General features: G+C 40.3%; 1 protein-coding gene across 3 annotated transcripts in view; it reads left to right on the forward strand.

Moving 5' to 3' along the window:
* Positions 1-20,454, forward strand: part of Rbpj (recombination signal binding protein for immunoglobulin kappa J region) — a 71,772-nt gene that overhangs the window by 780 nt on the left and 50,538 nt on the right. The window contains exon 1 of one of the 3 annotated variants that reach the window (XM_055623949.1): positions 9,879-9,950. The exons of the other annotated variants lie outside the window; for them this stretch is intronic. The gene's annotated coding sequence lies outside the window, so the exon portion shown is untranslated. Of the gene's footprint in view, positions 1-9,878; positions 9,951-20,454 lie in introns of those variants that run through there. 3 annotated transcript variants of the gene reach the window in all.

Genomic DNA, 20,454 nt, shown 5'->3' on the forward strand with positions numbered 1-20,454 from the left:
CCGGCGCGCGGGGCCGTGGGCGCCGTGGCCGGCGCGCGCCCCCTCCGCGCTCGGGCCGGCTCCCCCGCGCAGCTTTGTTCCCGGCGGCCCGCGTCGCCCGTCCGCTCCGCCGCTGCCCCCGGCGCCCGGGCGCTTTGTCTGTGCGCGCTGCCCCCCGCGACTCTGCCCCCGGCCCCTTTGTTTCGCCGCACCAGGCGCTCGGTGGGCACCGCTGCGCGCCCCGCGTCCCGCCCGCATCGCCGCTCCGGCGTCCTTCCCCCGGCGCCCCTTTGTTGTAGCCCTCTCGTCAGGAGCCGGCTGACCTGCCACAGCCTTGGCACCCGGTTCCTGCCTTTCTCTTTCTTCCATTGTCTTTCTCCTGTGTATCCCCTCTCACCTTTTTTTCTGTCGGGTCCCTAGTCACCCCCAGAGGCTTTGTCTTCGCTATCTAGCGGCTCATTCTCGTAGCATCCCCTTCCCCTCGCGTCGCTGCTTGCTTGATTTATCCACTGCCCACTGTGTCTGTCTGCTGAACTGTCTCAGCCCCGGGGACTCCATCTGGTGCTTCTACGTGCACACAGACTCAAAGATTTGCTTTTGTTGTTTGAGTCTGGAAGATTCTTGGGGATACTTAAGTTTGCTCTTCCGCTCCCCTCCTTTCCTCCGCACCCCTCTCTTCCGTGATCAAATCCCTCAGCCCACATCCATGCGCCTTTCTCTTGGGATTAAAACGACTCCAGTTTTCTTTGCCATCTTTCTGTGCCTGTGATTGTTTTGCTTGGTAACAGTAACGCTGGAAAAGATCTAGATTTCTTGATGGTTACTTGTCTTGCATCCGCTGTTGGCTTTTGACGGCCCAGGCCAAGGGCATCCGCAGTAGCGTTGCACCTGGGTTTACCTGAGGGTAAATGGGAAGGGTATATTGTAAGACTGTTAGAAGTGAGCACAAAGGTATTCTTTTTTTCTCTTGTTGGTGTTGGAGAATTGTTTCAGATATTCATAGTGGATATTCATTTGATGTGAGTAGGAGGTTAGTGAATTTTGATGCTGAAAACTTGTGATTGTTGGGGTGGAGAATTTTATCATTTTTTTTTTTTCTGGAATCTAGATTTACTTTAATTACTTTTCTACTCCTGCTTTATAGCGAAGAGACATCTCGTTTGGGAATTGATAAATAAATGGTTTGCTTCTTAATAACTTAAGTGAGTTTACCATTTTTGATTATTTGAATTTGCAGTTTATGCTTTTTACTTCTGTGGGTATGTGGCAACTCCTGTTGGGATCAGGTGCCAAGGAGCAGAGCGCAGTTTTGGTTTGAATACTGGTTTTAGGATCTTTGTGGAATATATTAATTACAGGCAGTCAAAAGACAGTGATAGCTTTTAGTTTGGTTAATTGAAAGGTACTTCCTTCTGTTACGGCGGCATTAAGTTTTCAGCTGTTATTGTTATGGTAATATTAAGAGCTAGGGGTGCTGGCTGGGGGCGTGGTGTAGGGTATTGTATACTAATGGCCTGAATTATTGTGCTAGAAATAATGCATCAGGTTGTTAATTCTGAATGTGTTATTCCAGAGTTTTTGTCTGCTGGTTGATCACTACTTCTAGAAGATGCATTACCCATGGAATCACTCCCAGCGTCATCTCTGTAATAAAGCCGCACAAAGGGCTGTTGGTGAGGACATAGATGGTGACTCTGGAAAGCCTTTATGGTGATTAGAATTAATGGGCTGAATACTTTCAGGGGAACCAGCTTCTTAGGAACAATACATGAAGGGTTTAAATGAGAATTTGCATTTGTCTCATACTTAGTGCATAACTCGAGGTTAACATCAGGCACGCTGGTTCTGTTGTAAGCATGATATAAATGCTGTATAATAATGGGATGTAGTTTGCTCTGCTTTGTGCATTTAAGAACGATCACAAAGATGCCCTAAGTGAGCTGTACAACTTGAGTTGTGTTGTTTCTAAGCATGTGAGAGACTTCTGTAGTTTATCTTAGCCAAAAGCCTGAGCAACGATCATGTAAGAATTTTCACAAAATAAAAAAAAAAAAAACCAGTGCCTTAACTTAGAAGCATATTTGGAAATAGAAATGAACTGTGGCTGGGGAACTTTTTGAGGATTGACTATTTTAGCTTTAAATTTATTATCCCCACATGTTTGTAGGGAAACTATGAGTCTGGCTTGCAGAATTTTTTAGATTTGTTGTATTACACACTTTTAGGCCTCCAGTTTTAAACAGTTAAATTTATGTAAATGTTACTTCTTGCCATATACTCAGAGATTTCTCCTACTGTCTCTTAAATTGGTAAGATAAACAAGGAAAAAGCTGCTGTTGCCAGATGTAATTCATTAGATAATCTTTGGCATTAGAGGAAAATGATTGTTTTAAAGTTCTTACATGTTTTAATTCTGAGGGTCACTCATTTTTAGAAATAAGACTTGGCTTGAAGCGTTATTTTGCATTTTGCTTCCTCCTAATACTAAATTCATGTTACTTCAGCTAGGGGCAGTATTTTCTCATGGATTGACTAAAAGTTGTTATTTTTGGCGTTTGGCTTTGTGATTATTCCCAAGTTATTCTGTTTCCTCTGCCAGTTTCCTAACTGTAGAATGGGAATGGAATAACTTGCCACATCTGCAGAGGTGCACCCTAGAGTATGCGGAGCCCCATAGATGCTTAAGGTCTAGGAACTGTTACTGAAATGAGCTGATGTGAAGTAGGTCAGATTTTATAGGAAGTCAAGTGAGGAAGTTATGAACTAAGTTCTTGGCAGCTTAATAACAGTGGTAACAGTGGAATGAAAGAAAAATCCAACTGTATTGTATATTTTGTAAAAGATACAACTTTAGAGGACGAAGATCAAGAAAAATAATCTTGTGTAAAAGATTGAAGATCTACCAAACTAAAGTATAATGGCACATTGTAAAATTATGGGATGCCGTTTATGGATTATTGCATGTAGTAATACTTTTTGTAGTAATACTTGTTAAAAGACAGTACAAATGTTTTCCTTGTACTCTTAGCCAAGCCTAATAATAGTAATGAAAACGTTTCTATCTACCTTATATATTTTTTGATGTTTTGTCATATGCTTTGAAGAATATTTTCTGACCACTAGGACATAATTAGACTTGGCTCTTGCTTTTAGGGAAAGGTTTTTTGTTTTGTTTTTGTGCTTGGGACATTCTGTAGATACTTACTGATGAAAGCCATTGCTCCTTTTTTCTGGTAGCTGATAGTCAGGTGTCATCTGGTTCCCAGTTAACATTCCAGGCTTCTTCTCTCATTAACCCCTTACTTATGAACTGTCGCTATGCAGCCTAGGTTGCCCTGGTGCTTAAGGCACACCTGCCGAAGCCTGTCTGCTGGGGCTACATGTGTGCACGTAGCTGAGCCTTTACTTTTTTTCTTTTCTAATTACTAAGAACTGATCATTTTGCTTCTAAACAACCCCTGTAATCTGTCTTCATCCTTAATGCCATACTACATGCTGACATCATCTCACCTATTTTACCACAGGCCACTCTCCCCTTCTAGATTCACCTCTAGATGCTCTAGCTTCCCCATGGCAAAACCAGTGTTTCTGAATGAACAGCTCTAGTTTAAAAGGCTTTCAATGGCTCCCCCTACAGCCTCCACTAAGGGATGCAGCAAGCTAGAGGGCTTTGAAGTCACAGGATTTGTTCTGTGCTGGGTTCCAGTTCTGTTTTTTTCCACTCAAAGCTCTGTATCTCTGTATCAAGCTGGCCTATCCTTTCCTGTGCCATCAATTGCAAGATAATTATTCCTAATTGAAAGGGTTGTGAGGTAAAATGAAAGCAGTTAATAGAATTCAAGGCACATAGTGCTTTAGAAAAATCATTGCTAGTGTTTGATAGCAGTTTCTCCATAGCTATTTTATAGATACTCTCTTCAGCTAAATTGTTCTTCCTTCATCTTCATGCTCATATTTAATAACATATTTAAGTTCCTACGTAGGTCCAGCAGTTTAATGCTTCCTTGAATTTGAAAATAGGTTCTTTGAGACTGAGAGTAGTCAGAGAGTAGTCTAATTAAATATATCAGGCTAGGTTTCATGTCCCTGCTATGTGTCATAATTCTCTTGGAAGTATGTTGCTAAGTTGTAGTGTAATTATTATATTCAAACACTGTTAGTTACTTGGTGGTAGATACCATTTCTTTTTAATCATTTATATATTATATTCAGGTCCAGTATGGAGAGCCAGCAGCTATCTATCTCTATCTAGCTATCTAGCTATCTAGCTATCTATCTATCTATCTATCCATCCATCCATCCATCCAACCATCCATCTATGGACAGGGTCTCCGTGTGTAACAGCTCTGGCTGCCCTGGAACTCTTTCTGTAGACCAGGCTGGCCTCAAACTCACAGAAATCTGCCTGTCTCCTGAACACTGGGATTAAAGGTGTGCACTACCATGCCTGGCTCCAGAAAAATTTTTAAGAAGATTTGCATTTGAAACATAAATGTAAATATGGCTGTATAGTCTGAATTTAGTATATATTAAGTTCTCTTGTAATAAGATACTCATGTAGCTCTCATTTATGGTTCTGTTAGGAAACTCTTGCTGATGTACCCAAAGGAATTGCTGTTCTCAGCCTCAGTCTGTCACATACTGTTAGAAAACAGTGAGGCTCGTGGAAGTACCTTTTAGATGATAGAAAACACTGCTGTAAATTGTTTTTCTAAGAATGACAAGTGTAAATTTCACATTGTGATTTTATGTGGTTGGTTATCAAGTATTTCTTAAAGAGGAATTTATTCAAAGACAAGATTTTTGGCCTGGGAGATAGCTTAGAATATGAATTTGAGTCCCAAATGTTGGCATCCCAACCCTGGGAGGTTGATGGTGAGACAGTGGATTCTTGAAGCCCTACTGCTCAATAATTCTAGTCACCTTGGTAAGAGATTCAGGCCAGAAGGGGGTGGGGGGGAAACCTTATCTTAAAAAAAAAAGGAACAGGTGGATAGTGCTTAAGGAATGATGCCAGAAGTTGTCCTTTGAACTCCACATATTTACACTTAGGAAGACACACCCATCTCTATAGCTCAGGCTGACCTCAAACTCATGATCTTCCTGGGTGCTGAGATTATAGATGTTACCACTATGTCCGACTGGTTCCATGATTTTTAAGTGTTTCAATTACTTCTTAGGCACTGTGTACTGCCTTGTTTTTGATCCATGCCACATAATTATCTACAGGGCAGCTTGTCTTTAGGAAAGATTACTTACTAGTAATTTCTTCATCAGATTCTGCTTTTGTAAAATAGGGAATACACTTTCATTGTATTTGTCTGCACAGGCACATTGTGACTGTTTCCAATAAAACAAGGTGTAAGTGATTTGTAAGTAGTAAAATGTGGAGCTCTTTTACTAACTCAGTTTCCTTGGTAACCTTCCATGTACAAGGCTCAAGATACACTTTTCTACTGCACCCTGTGGTTTGTGGGTCATGTTTTAGGAAGGCAGCAGTGTGTTTTATACATAGGACCACAGCCATTGAGATAACATGCTTTGACATTATAAGAGGCATATTTGCTCAATTACTGTTTCACAAGGGATGTTGTCATTAGTCACCCCCAACTTTGGGGTTTACTTCTTGCTGCTCATGGATTTGCTTGGACAACCACAGTAATACAGTAATAAAGGAATGTCGACTGCCCAGCTGCTGCTGTCCTTCAGACCCTCTGTCGGCAGTTCTGGATGCCTCTTGAGACCCTGGCATTACATCATGGGGTTGCTTATGCCTCATTAGGCTGCTGCTGCTGCTTCGGTGAATGAAGTGATAATCTGATGGTCTGAAAAATGTATTTTTCAAGCAGACATAACAGATGTATGGGGATGGGGGAAGTATAAGTGGTAGTAATTTTCTATTTGTATAAATATTTGTGTAAATTTGTTGGGTTGAGAAAATGCATAGAAGTACACACACAGCATCTGTTTAGTCAGATTGGTGAGTTCAGGCAGTATTGGGAATAGTTAAACTATTTAAAGCTTATATATAAAAAGAAAAGACAACCCATTTCTTTTTTTATTACCATATTTATTTATTTATTTTTATGTATTTATTTTTTATATTAATCACAGGTTATTTACTTTGTATCCCAGCTGTAGCCCCCTCCCTCATTTCCTCCCAATCTCACCCTCCTTCCCTCATCTTCTCCCTGTCCCTTTCCAAGTCCACTAATGGGGAGGACCTCCTCCCCTTCCATCTGACCCTAGCTTATCAAGTCTCTTCAGGCCTGGCTGTAATGGCCTCTTCTGTGGCCTAGCAAGGCTGCTCCTCCCTCGGGGGGGGGGGGGTCGAAGAGCTCGCCATTGAGTTCATGTCAGAAATAGTCCCTGTTCCACTTATTAGAGAACCCGTTTGGACACTGAACTACCATGGGCTATATCCGAGCAGGGGTTCTAGGTTATATCCATACATGGTCCTTGGACAACCCATTTCTTATGCATTGTATTTGCAAAGGCTTGAACTGAAAGTGCTTTCTGCCTGTGATGGATGTGAGAGAATACACCAACACTAGAAAATCACTGTCAAGATTTCTATATTCCTTTAGTATGTTTCGTTTATACTAGAGCTGATTGGCATTGTTAATTAGATGATAGTCCAAGTTGCTAGAATAAATTTCTCATAAAAGTGTCCTATCAAAGTGTTATTTTGTGAACATGTTAGAGAATGTAATAGAAGCAGACTGCATTATAAAGTATAAAACCAGTGTTACAGGGACTTGTAAGTTCTGAACATACTAGCTTTAGATTGGAACAAAGGTATTGTCTCCCCTTTCTGCATACTCGTGAAAGTCTTCTGCATGCATACTGGTTCAACTCAGATTTTTTGGTTCTAGGTGTTAAATAGTTTCCACACCAAAACCCAGTTAATTCTGAGTTTCTAATCTTACACCAGTTGGAGTAAGCAGAAGCATGGAGGTCCCAAGACATGAGTAACTTAAGGGAAATAAAGCTAGCCTCCCTTAACATGTTTCATTGAGAATGTATAATAAAGAGACAGTTATTGATTGACTATTACTAAGTAAAGGACTCCAATGTGATAGTCTTCTAAAAGTGTCCAGCATGCTGTGTTGGATATGATTTAGTGGGATAATTATAGTTTAATTGTGATAAATGCTGAGATGCATGTATAGTGTTTGTAGGGACACTGGTGTCATTGATTATGTTCCATTGGAGGGGTGTTAGTAGGGAGTTTTAATTAAGCCAGAAATGTGGTTTGGGCTCTTTAGAGATACTTGTCAAGCTAAGTCAGGAATGCGTAGAATAGGTGCAGATTTTAGCTGATCAACGGCTGGTTGTAAAGTGTGAAGTAGATTGGAATTGATGGTGATCATACAGATGTAATAGAGGTTCATTTTTGGGGTAGGACTAGGAATGGAAAGGCAAAACAGCCCTTTTCTGAGGTATAGTAGAATAAGAAACTGGAACCAGTGTGTTGTCTATTACTAAAATAGATCTGTGGTAATGAGCATGTTAGCTAACTTAAGTCTTCATGGTGTTGATGTGAGGATTGAACACATTAAGGGATATAAAATACTTTGCTCAGTTTTGGAAGTAGATGCTTAAGAAATAGTTTAATTTCCCCCCTTTTGTACTATGGAATTTCAGATAATGAGAGGGGGATATGGAAGGGAAAGAAGAAAAAAAAACCTAAATTTTTGAAACCTGATTGTTGACATAATCAGAACTGGAAGAGTCCAAATAAAGTGAATAAATTTAAGAGAACCTATATATGAAAGTGTTTAAGTTATTTAATATCCAAATGTTAACTCACGCATATCTCTACGACAGTTAACATTGTTCTGTAGTTGTAGATTTGTCTACTCTTTTTGTGACTATTTTATTTGCCTTTAATAATGGCATAGACCATTTTCCAGATTACTACTTCCTGTATAAATGGCCTGAAAAGGAGTTCGTAATATGTGACACTTGCCACTAGGTGGCACTTGGTCTAAGTGACAAACCTGGCATTCTGCATAGAGCCGATTTTCTGCTTATAGGACCCATATAGAATTTGACTCTTGGATTATAGTCACCATTCTGCATTTCTGAACTGTACTGTTTGAAGTGGGACATGTGAAACATATCAACTAGAAAACCCAGATTGTTAGAAACAATAGAAAACTGAACAGTATTAGACTGTGTCCCATAGATTATAGCCTTTATTGTAGGAGGCTTTTGTTGGTAAGACTGTGAGTTGCTTTAGAGGAGGACAGGGTAGTGTGGCAGTGTGTTTCTTAGAGTTTGTGGAAAGGTGGTGAAAGGTGGTCTGTGCTGACAGCGACTGGGTTATGATTTTTTTTAACCCACCTCCTTACCCCCAGTTCTGTATGAGTTGTATTTGTTGTATGTAGAATCCATTAGATTCAGGGAACTTAAGAGCTAGAGAAGATCTTACTAATTTCATGTTCTAAAATTCTCACTCATTTTATCACAGGCAGGTTAGGTAGTTCACTGGTGGTTAGACTTGACTGAGATGCTTCTCATTTGGGGTGTGTGTGTGTGTGTGTGTGTGTGTGTGTGTGTGTGTGTGTATTTGTGGGGGAGTGCTGTATATGCTCGTGCTTTCACTCTTTTTATTAATGCTACTAGATCTGTTACTGTGTCACATCCTTTATTTGTGTGGACCAATAATGTAAGCGAGTTGTCCAGCATCCAGTGGGGTGCCACAGTTATCAGTTCTTCCTCCTTTGCTGTCATCCTATTTTTGTTTTTATTTATGTTTTTGAAATTGGGTCTCAATGTGTGGTCCGAGTTGGCCTTGTTGGTTACTAACCCAGGCTGCCTGCAGTGCACCGCAGACCTCTTACCTCAGCCTCCCTCTTGCTGGGTTTACAGTCCTGTAGCACCATACTTTGTTTTTTTTTTTTTTTTTTTGTATTTGAGACAATTTGCACTGTAGCTTTGGCTGGCTGTGAATGCACAGTCAGGTCTCCAACTTATCCGTCTGCCTTAGTTTCCCCAGTAGTGAGTTTATGGGCATGAATCAACATATCCAACTGAAGTCGTCTATTTCAGACTGGCTAAAGTGGCCTCCTGGGAGCATGGTCTTCTTACCCACTGAGACAGAGTTACTCCTGCCTCCCTCCTCTCCTCTCTGCCATCTTACTTAGTTTACACCTGGCTGTCCCTAGAAGATGGAAGGGCAGAGGGTGAAAGAAAGATTTTTGCACATGGGAAAAAAGATGCTACAACTTTAAATTTTATGCTGAAAAGCTGACTGGCTTATAAACTTGATGATGAGCACGAAGCCATTATTCTGGTGTATATGCTAAGACAGTACTCTTAACCATGGAGTTATTAAATCTTTTGACTGTCATCTCTTCTTATGAAGATGTCAAGGAAGTGAATTAAATTCATTTTGGCATTCAAAGATAGTGGTGATAGGATTTGGTAATTCACTTACAGCTTAATAATGAATGCCGTTATTTGATTAAACGGATTGCTGGTTCACTGGTGTAACTTCTTTTGTGAACAATCAAACCGGAGTAGCTGCCCCTTGCAAGGGTTATTTCATGAATATTGGCAGTCCATTCTTTAACCTGGTCATCTCTGCATTTTGCATACACAGCTTAGTGACATGTCATTTATTTAAACCTATAGTTTCTTATTTTAACTACTGGAAATTGTCAGTTGGTAAATTAGGTGCTTGGTAAATCACATAAGAACTCTGTAGACCAGGTTGGCCTGAACTAGGATCTGCCTGACTTGTGTTCTGAGAGCTGGGATTAAAGGTGTGCAACACTGTGCCCACCACCGCCTGGCTGAATTTAAACCTAGATTTGTATGTTCCTTATCCCTTGGCTCTTTCCTTAGTTACTTTGTAAAAAGAAACTGAACCTTTCTTTTTCTTTCAAACCACTGGCCTTGTGCATTGGAGTCAAGCATTCTGCAGGCTACCCCTGGGAGCTTTTCTTAAGGACTAATGTCAGGTCAGTATGTACTTGATTCTTTTTCTGGTTGGAAAAATTCTTCAAAAAACAAAACAAAACAAAACAAAACAAAAACGACTTATATAAGTATGTCTTGTATTGTGAGCCATTGTAGTTTCATAGCAAGAAATAACGTGGTAATATTTCCGAATATGGTCTTGAATTTTTTATAAATGCAACTGTTAAAATTTTCTTTTGTATTAAAAATATCAACAACTAGCCAGCAATATTAAACAAATGAGGGGCCCACTGAGAGACGGCTCAGTGGTTAAGAGCGCTTTGGACCTGGGTTTGATTTCTGACATCCATAGGTGGCTCACAAGCATCCTGTAAATCCAGTTCCAGAGGTCAGTGCCCTCTTCTGGCCTTCATTTGAACCACAAAGTGATGTACAAACATACCTGCAGGTGAGACAACCATACAGTGAAATAAAATGGTGATAACAAAAAGGTCAGGGAGACCTTGACAGTCCTCAAATACAGTCTTAAAAGTACAGGTAGTATCTGTCTCCGCCTCATGGGAAGTTGAAGGTTGGAGCATCAGCGTCATATGCTGTAGTTGGATTGCATTTCCCCACCCTGTACTGACTGGCTTTGTATTTGACTTTCCTTTGGATCCTTTCATGCTCCTCTAGGGGAAGGGCAGTTGCCGGGTTTAAGGAAATGTGGGAGGATACTCTAAGGAAGGGCGATTCTACTCTTTTCTATTAATTTCCTATAAAACTAATTCTTTCTAGAAATGCATTTAAAGTTATATTTGACAGATTAGTGTTTATACTAAAAAACTCTTGAAGTAACAGTTTATCTTTAAATTTACTATTTACAAAAAATGTTAGATGACAATGTCAGGCACTCTGGATATGCTGTTTCATTAGATAATACTTTTCTACTTTGTGTTTTCAGATCTATCCTCTCTCCCCAAATCCTGAAATAATTCATTTTTTGCCTGCAGGCCAATTTTAGGTCTTGTAATTACTGTGTATAGTTACAGGATAACCTTGGGTAGTAGTGAGTGACTTGCTTTACAACTTAAATTTTCCTCTCTTGGGAAACGGAGAAAGAGAGCGCATAGATTTCTTTTGAGAACCAAACACTGCAGAGGGCCTGCAGCGTGAGGCTGGCCCCATGGCGTCACTTATGCCCATCTTCTCACCTCCTATTTCAGGGGCAAGAGCGGCTGCCCTCCCCTGTCTTGGTGTCCTGTATATACTCCCTCCTTGTTAGGGGTGTTCGTGCGCTCGTGCGCGTGTGCGCGTGTGTTGGTTGCTTTTATTGACTACAGTGTCTTTATATTCTTGAATGACTACAGCAGACTCTACTGCTTGTACATGATCTTTCCTTTGATGTTCCTCTTGTCAAAAATATTAAATTATGTCCCCTCTTTGCTTTATGTATTACTTACTTTGTGTCATTACTTTTGGTGTTAGTTAGATCTGTATGTCTAAAACTCCTGTTGTCTGGTCTGCAAAATGTCTGCCATCTATTAAGCCTCTCACCCCCCACTGCTCCCTGGATGCATTATTGGCTGGCCTTGTCTTTGAGCTATTCACTCCCTTCTATTGTCATTCTTGTTTGTTGACCAGGTCTTTTCTTGTCAGAGCAGGTTTCTCCTTGCTTACTGCAATTGCCTATTGAAGCCTGCCTCATACTGCAATTGGACTGTCTGTCACTGTCTTAACCACCCCCACTGCCACACTGCCACCCCAAGTTATTTCATTCTGTAGGTCTGTGGCTCTTGGTAGTTTGGCCCTTCTTAGCATTTTGGGGGTTGTAGGAATACTTGTAAATTGTGTCCATGGATTTTGATTTGGCTAGTCTAGTTGTAGCCTTGTCTTGTGAGAGATTGTAAAATTATAGATTACCATTTCCATCCTGAAGTTCTGTTTTGGGTTTTTTTGTTTCTGTTTTTGTTTTTCCAAGACAGGGTTTCTCTGTGTAGCCCTGGCTGTCCTGGAACTTGCTCTATAGACCAGGCTGGCCTCAAACTCAGAGAGATCCTCCTGCCTCTGCCTCCTAGGGCTAGGATTAGAGGCGCATGCCACCATGCCCAACTGTTTGGAGTTTTTAAAAAGATACCAGACATATGAATTAACTATAAACCACGTCTCTGTGAAGTGTATAGTTTCTCTACACATGTAAATCCCAGTCTTCGGAGATAGCTTGCTAAATGTCACTAGGATGCGTTTCTTTCCAATCTGGAAATAATTTTTTTGGTGTGTCTAGTTACAGGTTTTTATGATTCTTCTTCTTTTTCTTAGTTAAAGGTTTTTATGATTCTTCTTATTATTATTATGTCAAGGCAGGATCGTCCTCTAGCTAGGGCTGACCTGGGTTGCTTAGGGTTGTTTTGAGCTGCCATTAGTCCTTCCCCATTGCTCTGATTACAGGGTGAGCCACCATATCGGAGGTTTTTTTGTTTGGTTGTTTTGTTTTTTTTGAGAAATGGTTTCTCTGTGAAGCCTTGACTGTTCTGGACTCACTTTGTAGACCAGGCTGGCCTTGAACTCACAACGATCGCCTGCCTCTGCCTCCCAGAGTGCTGGGATCATAGGCGTGTGCCACTGCACCTGGCCTGAGTGGTTTTTTTCGTCTTAGAGGTTTGAGTAAACTTGTATGTGTGTTGAATAAACTCAACACATCTGGTAGTCATAGTCCTACAAAACTAACAAAATACAACAATGAAAACTCACAAATAACATTTTCAATGCATATGTATTCTTTCAAAGTTAAAACATTTAAGTCTCCTGGCACTCCAAAGCAATTGATGTGCTGAGACGTAAATGGCAGTTGTAGAGGTGCCCTGCTCTGTAGGTGGCTGTGTACAGCTGAGGGAGCAGCCCAGCTGTCTACACTTCTGTGGCGTGTATTGATATGCATAGGTGAGTTCTGTTCGTCCTCACTTCTGTTGCATAAATTGCATAGTATTAATTTAGCATACATTGTTCTTCCACTTGGGTCATTAAGCAGTATTCCATGTGTTACTGTATCTGGGAAGTGTGGTTGCTCATTATTAATATATGTGTATATACGTGAAAATGGAAGGCATAGATGGCTATGGTGGCTCATGCCTGTAATCTCAGCACTTTGAGAGGCAGAAGCAGGCAGATCTTTGTGAGTTTGAGGCCAACCTGGTGTACAAAGAGATTCCAGGACATCCAGGACTATACAGAGAAACCCTGCTTGAAAAACTAAAAAAGGAAAGAGAGAGAGAGAGAGAAAGTGAAAAGTATGGATATTTTAAGGTGGAATTTTTGTTTTTCCGCTGTAGTTACTGTCCATTTAAATTTTATGAATTGTGTTTACATTTTTCTGTTGAAGTCTTTTTCTCAGTTTGCATAAGAACTTTTATTTTTCCAAGTGTAACTGTTCTTGGACCAATTCTCTATATTAAATATTTTCTCTGGCTTGAACCTGTGCAGGCTTGTGCATGCCGCCTCCGTCTCTTGAGTTCATTTGTGCATCAGTCCTAATGTGTGTGGAAGACACTTATTTCTTTAGTCATCCATCACTTCTGGCTCTTAAAGTCTTTGTACCTCTTCTTCCTCATAAATGTCTGAACCTTGAGGGGAGGAGTTTAAAGGGGAGGAGTTTGGCACATTTAGGACCATGTGCCAAAGTTTCTCTGCACATTGTCCGCTTGTAGATCTCTGTGACAATTCCCATAACGATTCAGTTTTTACTTGTGTGAGCAGAGAAGAGTGGCAGAAGAGTCCAGAAGAGGGTGTTAGATTCCCTGGACCTTGAATTACAGGCAGTTTTATGCTGCCTAATGTGGCTGCTGGCAACTGAATTTGGGTCCTTTGCAAGAACAGCAAGTGCCTTAACTGCTGAGCCATCTTTCCAGCCCCTTTATTAATTTTTTATTTTTGCATTTCAGTATGAGTTTGGGACACTGTTTTGTGGAAAGAGCATAAGCTAATAGTCATGAGAAACATTCTGTTCACCGCCATTGGTTATGGCATGCTAATGTGCTAGAACATATAAATTGAAGGGCTTGTTATGAAGAGTCATTCAGTATTCTCATAGTTTGGTACTTTGGGTACCATTAATTTCTTTCTATTGTTTTGAGACAGGGGTGGGAATGTAGCTCATGCTAGCCACAGATTCATGTTTCCCCTCCTGTCTACCATTGATCCTTTTGGTTACACTGAAGTGCTTTTAGTTTTAGTTTTACTTAAAACCGTTTCATAAACTTCATTTTAAAGTCTTTGCTATTAAATTCGGTTTTATAAGGCAGCAGCTGTGGATATGGCCTAAAAATTGATGAGCTCCTATAGTGATAAGCCTTTGTGGAGCTGTGAAAGGCTCCTTACAAACTGTAGCCACAGCTGTCATGAATGCTGGCTGAGCTTGTGGTTTTTGAGGTGGGGGTGACACAAATCAAGTGAGTGTTTCTTCTGTGGTCATCTTAATGCTGTTCCTTTCTTTGCCTTTGAAGGAAATTGGAACATTTGCTTGAATATTAATGCTTGTTTTTTCTCTCCAGACATTCTGACATGTGAAGGTAAATTGTACATTTAGGGCATTATATGGGTGTTGCTTCTGTCAGCTAGTAGTGGTGCTCAGCTGCTGTGTGTGACAGCATTGTGGGTGACAAACAACCTGTGTCCACTGTGCAAAGTTAGGAACATTGAGTCACTTGACATTGAGTTCTTCTATTTGAAAAAAAAAATAATGAAATGGCTAAAATAACTTGAAAGATTGGCCTTTCACTATGGTTTTTAAAAATCCAAGTAATGTTATTTACATTACATGTATCTTATGTCAATAGAAAACAGTTTTTCCAAATTAAAAGAATCTGGCACTCGGGGAGGCAGAGGCAGGTGGATGTCTGAGTTTGAGGCCAGCCTGGTTTACAGAGTTGAGTTCCAGAACAGCCAGGGCTACAAGAGAAACCCTGTTTTTTAAAACAAAACAAAACAAAGAAAATGAATTCTAGAAATTTTTTTCTCTTGTCTATGTATCTATTGATGTGTTTATGTATGCATGTATGTATATATGTATGTGTGTGGTATGTATGTGTACATCAGTCATCTATCTAATTTTGAGACAGGCCTCATTGTATAGTCTTGGCTGCCCTGGAACTCACTATGTAGACCAGGCTGGCCTTGAATTTACAGAGATCTGCCTTTGTCTGTGTCTCTAGAGTGCTGGGATCAAAAGTGTGCTCTGCCATACTTTCCAGCCTTCTAGAAAACACACACACACACACACATGCATGCACGGGACTATGTTTTGTGTTTGTGAACGCCTTAGCCCATATGTAAAGTCAGAAGTTAACATGATTTCATACTGTAAAAATTCAGTACCGAACATATTCTGCAAACAGGTTATAAAGGAAAATATAGATTATAATTACCTAAATATCTAACTTAATTTTTAGTATGCTTGGCCTTGAACCCACTATCTTGGACATGCTAGGCAAGAATTCATGTCATTAAGCTGTACCTTCAACCCTTCTCCCTTTTCTTTCTTATTAAATAAATAAAAATTTTGTATTCTCTTTTCCTAATGAAGTGTTTAGACACTGACTAACATTTGATGTTTCATTGTGTGGAACATGGTTCCAGAACAATTTATTTTATTCCTTATAAAAAGAACAATTTCTGTGAGTTGTAGTTATTAACGATAGCTTTAGATACAAAAAGCATTCCCAGTAAGTAACTTCCGGTTCATTATTCAATTTTAACAGAGCAGCAGTAGCCAAGCAATGAGAATTAGCCAGAAAAGTATTAACAGGGTTGAGATCCCATTGTGTAACATTTAACTTTACTTTCCTGACCGTTTTATATGCATAATTAAAACTTTTGAAGCATTTGGGATGCGCTGTTGTGGTCCATCCCCTGAGCTCACCAGGGAAGTTGAAATACTATTTTCATCAAGCAGATGGCTTTCCTAGTGCCGTCCCTGAGAAGTACCTCCTGAAGTTCATGTTTGTGTTGGGTGACTTCCCAGCCACACCAACTCAGCGCACTTTGATCTTGCCTGGCAACAGAATATGATGTAGATGCGTGCTTCCCACGGTTGGAGTTATGTATGCTTAATCATGCATGCTCCCAGGGAAGGAAGTCTACTTACTTCACCTAGTGAACGAATACTCTTCTTCAATCCCAGGATATTTATTCTTTCTTCCCAGTCATCTTTTCAGGAATATTTTAGCTGCCTTGTTTAACCTTTTTACTTTCATCACAAACCCCCACCCCTAATATTATTTTAGACAGGGTCTTCCTATAAATTAGTCTCAGGAATTTGGGATCCTCCTACTTCAGCATCCTGAAAGCTGGGTTTATAATAGGCCTATTACTGTCAGTGTTCTATTTTCATTTCCACTTAGATGACAACTTCTATTTAGTGCCTTGAGGGTGGCTTGTGATAGAATTAAGATAGGTTTAATTGTGTTCGGAGAGGGAAGGCTTTCAGGATGCAGCCTGAGTTTACAACTGCAAAGCCATGTTCTTTTCAGTTAATGGTGTGCCACCATGTGAGTCCTGGAGATTCTGTGTCCTCTGGGAAAGCAGCTAGTTCTCTTAATCACTGAGCCATCTCTTGAGCCCCAGTAAATTGTTTGTTTGTTTATTATGTATACAGTGTTCTGCCTGTGCACCAGAAGAGGGCACCAGACCTCATTATAGATGGTGTGAGCCACCATGTGGTTGCTGGGAATTGAACTCAGGACCTCTGGAAGAGCAGTCAGTGCACTTAACCTCTGAGCCATCTCTCCAGCCCTGTTGTTGTTGTTTTTAAAAATTTATTTATTGTTTTATTAATTACAGTTTATTCACTTTGTATCTGAGCTGTGGCCCCCTCCCTAGATCCCTCCTAATCCCATTCTTCCTCCCTCATCTTCTCCCATGTCCCTCCCCAAGTCCACTGATAGGGGAGGTCCTCCTCCCCTTCCCTCTGATCCTAGTCTATCAGGTCTCATCAGGACTGGCTGCATTGTCTTCTTCTGTGGCCTGGTAAGGCTACACCCACCTCAGCGGGAGGTGATCAAATAGCAGGCCACTGAGTTCATGTCAGAGACAGTCCCTGTTCCCATTACTAGGAAACCTACTTGGACACTGAGCTGCCATGGGCTACATCTGTGCAGGGGTCTTAGGTTATCTCCATGAATGCTCCTTGGTTGGAATATTAGTCTCAGAAAGGACCCCTGTGCCCAGATTGTTTGTTTTGTTTTGTTTTTTGTTCTTCTTGTGGAGCTCCTATCCCCTCCAGATCTTTCTATCTCTTCCTTCTTTCATAAGATTCCCTGTACTCTGCCCCAAGTTTGGCTATGAGTCTCGGCCTCTGCTTTGTTACCCTGCAGGTGTAGAGCCTTTCAATGCCTCTGTGGTAGGCTCCTGTCCTGTTCCCTGTTTTCTTTCTCTTCTGATGTCCATCCCATTTGAGGACAATGAGGATTGAGCATCTTACCCAGGGTCCTCCTCCTTGCTTAGCTTCTTTAGGTGTATAGATTTTAGTGTGTTTATCCTATATTATATGTCTAATATCCACTTATAAGTGTGTCTTTCTGCTTTTGGGATACCTCACTCAGGAGGTATCCCTGAGTGAGGTAGTTCCCACCATTTGCCTACAAATTTCATGATTTCCTTGTTTTTATTTGCTGAGTAGTATTCCATTGTGTACCACAATTTCTGTATCTATTCCTCAACTGAGGGACATCTGGGTTGTTTACAGCTTCTGACTATAAAGCTGCTACGAACATGGTTGAGCAAATGTCCTTGTTGTATACTTAAAGCATCCTTTAGATATATGCCTAAGAGTGGCTGGATCTTGAGGTAGCACTATTCCTAATTGACTGAGAAAGTGCCAGATTGATTTCCAAAGTGGTTGTACAAGTTTATATTCCCACCAGCAATGGAGCATCCTCTCCAGCATATGTTGTCACTTGAGTTCTTGATCTTAGCCATTCTGATGGGTGTAAGGTGAAAAATCTCAGGGTCCTTTTGATTTGCATTTCTCTGGTGACTAAGGTAGTTGAACATTTCTTTAAATATTTCTCTGGCATTCTATATTCCTCTGTTGAGAATTCTCTGCTTAGCTCTATACTCCATTTTTTAATTGGATTATTTCTTGAGTTCTTTATATGTTTTGGATATTAGTCCTCTATCTGATGTTGGACTGGTGAAGATCTTTTCCCAGGCAGTAGGCTGTCATTTTGTTCTGCTGACAGTGTTTTTTGCTTTGCAGAAGCTTTTCAGTTTCATGAAGTCCCATTTATTAATTGTAGATCTTAGAACCTGAGCTGTTGGTATTCTGTTCAGGAAGTTGTCTCCTTTGCCAATGAATTTGAGGCTCTTCCAGTTTTTCTTCCAATAGATTTAGTGTGTATGGTTTTATGTTGAGATCTTTGATCCACTTGGACTTTTATTTTGTGCAGGGTGATAGATATGGATCTGTTTTCAGTTTTCTACAGTTAGACCAGCACCATTTGTTAAGGATGTTATCTTATTTCCATTGTATGGTTTTGGCATCTTTGTCAAAAATCAGGTGTCCATAGGTATATGGGTTTATTTCTGGGTCTTCTATTCCATTCCATCGATCAACGAGCCCGTTTCTATGCCAGTATCATGCAATTTTTATTACTGTTACTCTATAGTACAGTTTGAGATCAGGGTTGGAGATACTTCCAGAAGATCTTTTATTATAGAGGATTGTTTTAGCAATTTTAGGTTTCTTGGTATTCCATATGAAGTTGAGAATTTTTCTTTCAACGTCTGTCAAGAATTGTGTTGGCATTTTCATGGAAATTGCATTGAATATGTAGATTGCTTTTAGTAAGATGGCCATTTTCACCATGTTAATCCTGCCAAGCCATGAGCATTGGATATCTTTCTGTTGTCTGGTATCTTCTATTTCTTTTTAACTTTTATTAATTACACTTTATTCACTCTGTATCCCCGCATAAACCCCTTCCTCCTCCCCTCCCAATCCCACCTTCCCTTCCCTTTCTTCACACATGCCCCTGCCCAAGTCCATTGATAGGGGAGGACCTCCTCTCCTTCCTTCTGATTTTAGTCTCTCAGATCTCATCAGGAGTGGCTGCATTGTCATCTTCTGTACCCTGGTAAGGCTGCTCCCCCCTCAGGGGGATTTGATCAAAGAGCAGGCCAATCAGATTATGTCAGAGGCAGTCCCTCTTCCCATTCCTATGGAACCCACTTGGACACTGAAATGCCATGGGCTACATCTGTGCAGGGGTTCTAGGTTATCTCCATAGGTACTTGGTTGGAGTAGGAGTCTCTGGAAAGACCCCTGTGTTCAAATTTTCTGGTTCTATTGCTCTCCTTGTGGAGTTCTGTCCTCCCCAGATCTTACAATTTCCCACTTCTTTCATAAGATTCCATGCACTCTGTCCAACAGTTGGCCATAAGTCTCAGCATCTGCTTTGATATCTTCTATTTCTTTCTTCAGAGACTGGAAGTTGTTTTTTTTTTTTTTTTTTCATACAAGTTTTTTACTTGCTTGGGTAGAGTCACACCAAGGTCCTTTGTGGCTATTGTGAATAGTGTTGTTTCCCTAATTTCTTTCTCAGCCCATTTGTCTTTTGTATACAGGAGAGCTACTGATTTTTTTGAATTAATTTTGTATCCAGCCACTTTGCTGAAGGAGTTCCCTGGTAGAATTTTTGGGGTCACTCATGTATATTATCATATCATCTGCAAATAGTGATACTTTGACTTTTTCCTTTCTGAACTAAATCCCTTTGATCTCCTTTAATTGTCTTATTGCTTTAGCAAGAACTTAAAGAACTATGTTGAAGAGGTATGGAGAGAGTGGGCAGCCTTGTCTTGTCCCTGATTTCAGTGCGATTGGTTTAAGTTTCTCTCCATTTAATTTGATGTTGGCTATCGGCTTGCTCTATCTTGCCTTTACTATGTTTAGGTAAGTGCCTTGTATCCCTAATCTCTCCAGGACTTTAAACATGAATGGATGTTAGATTTTATCAAATGCTTTTTCAGCATCTAAGGATTTTATCATGTTTTTTTTTTTTTCCTTTCAGTTTGTTTTTATGGTGGATTACATTTATGGATTTCCGTATATTGAACCACCCCTGCATGCTTGGGATGAAGCCTACTTGGTCATAGTGGATGATATCTTTGATGTGTTCTTGGATTCGGTTTGCGAGTATTTTGTTGAATATTTTTGCTTCAATGTTCATGAGGGAGATTGGCCTGAAATTCTCTTTCTTTGTTGGGTCTTTGTGAGCTTTAGGTATCAAGGTGACTTTGGCTTCATAGAATGAGTTTGGGAATGTTCTTCTGTTTCTATTTTGTGGAATGGTTTAAAGAGTATTGGCCTTAGCTCTTCTAGGATGGTCTGGTAGAATTCTGCGCTGGGCTTTTTTTGGATGGGAGACTTTTGATGACAGCTTCTATTTCCTTAGGGGATAAAGGACTATTTAATTGATTTACCTGATCTTGATTCAGCTTTGGTAAGTGGAATCTGTCAACAAAATTCTCCATTTCATTTAGATTTTCAAATTTTGTGGCGTATAGGCTTTT

Source organism: Psammomys obesus, unplaced genomic scaffold (assembly GCF_907164565.1).
Source record: "Psammomys obesus unplaced genomic scaffold, mPsaObe1.curated_primary_1811, whole genome shotgun sequence".
NCBI classification, from domain to species: domain Eukaryota; kingdom Metazoa; phylum Chordata; class Mammalia; order Rodentia; family Muridae; genus Psammomys; species Psammomys obesus.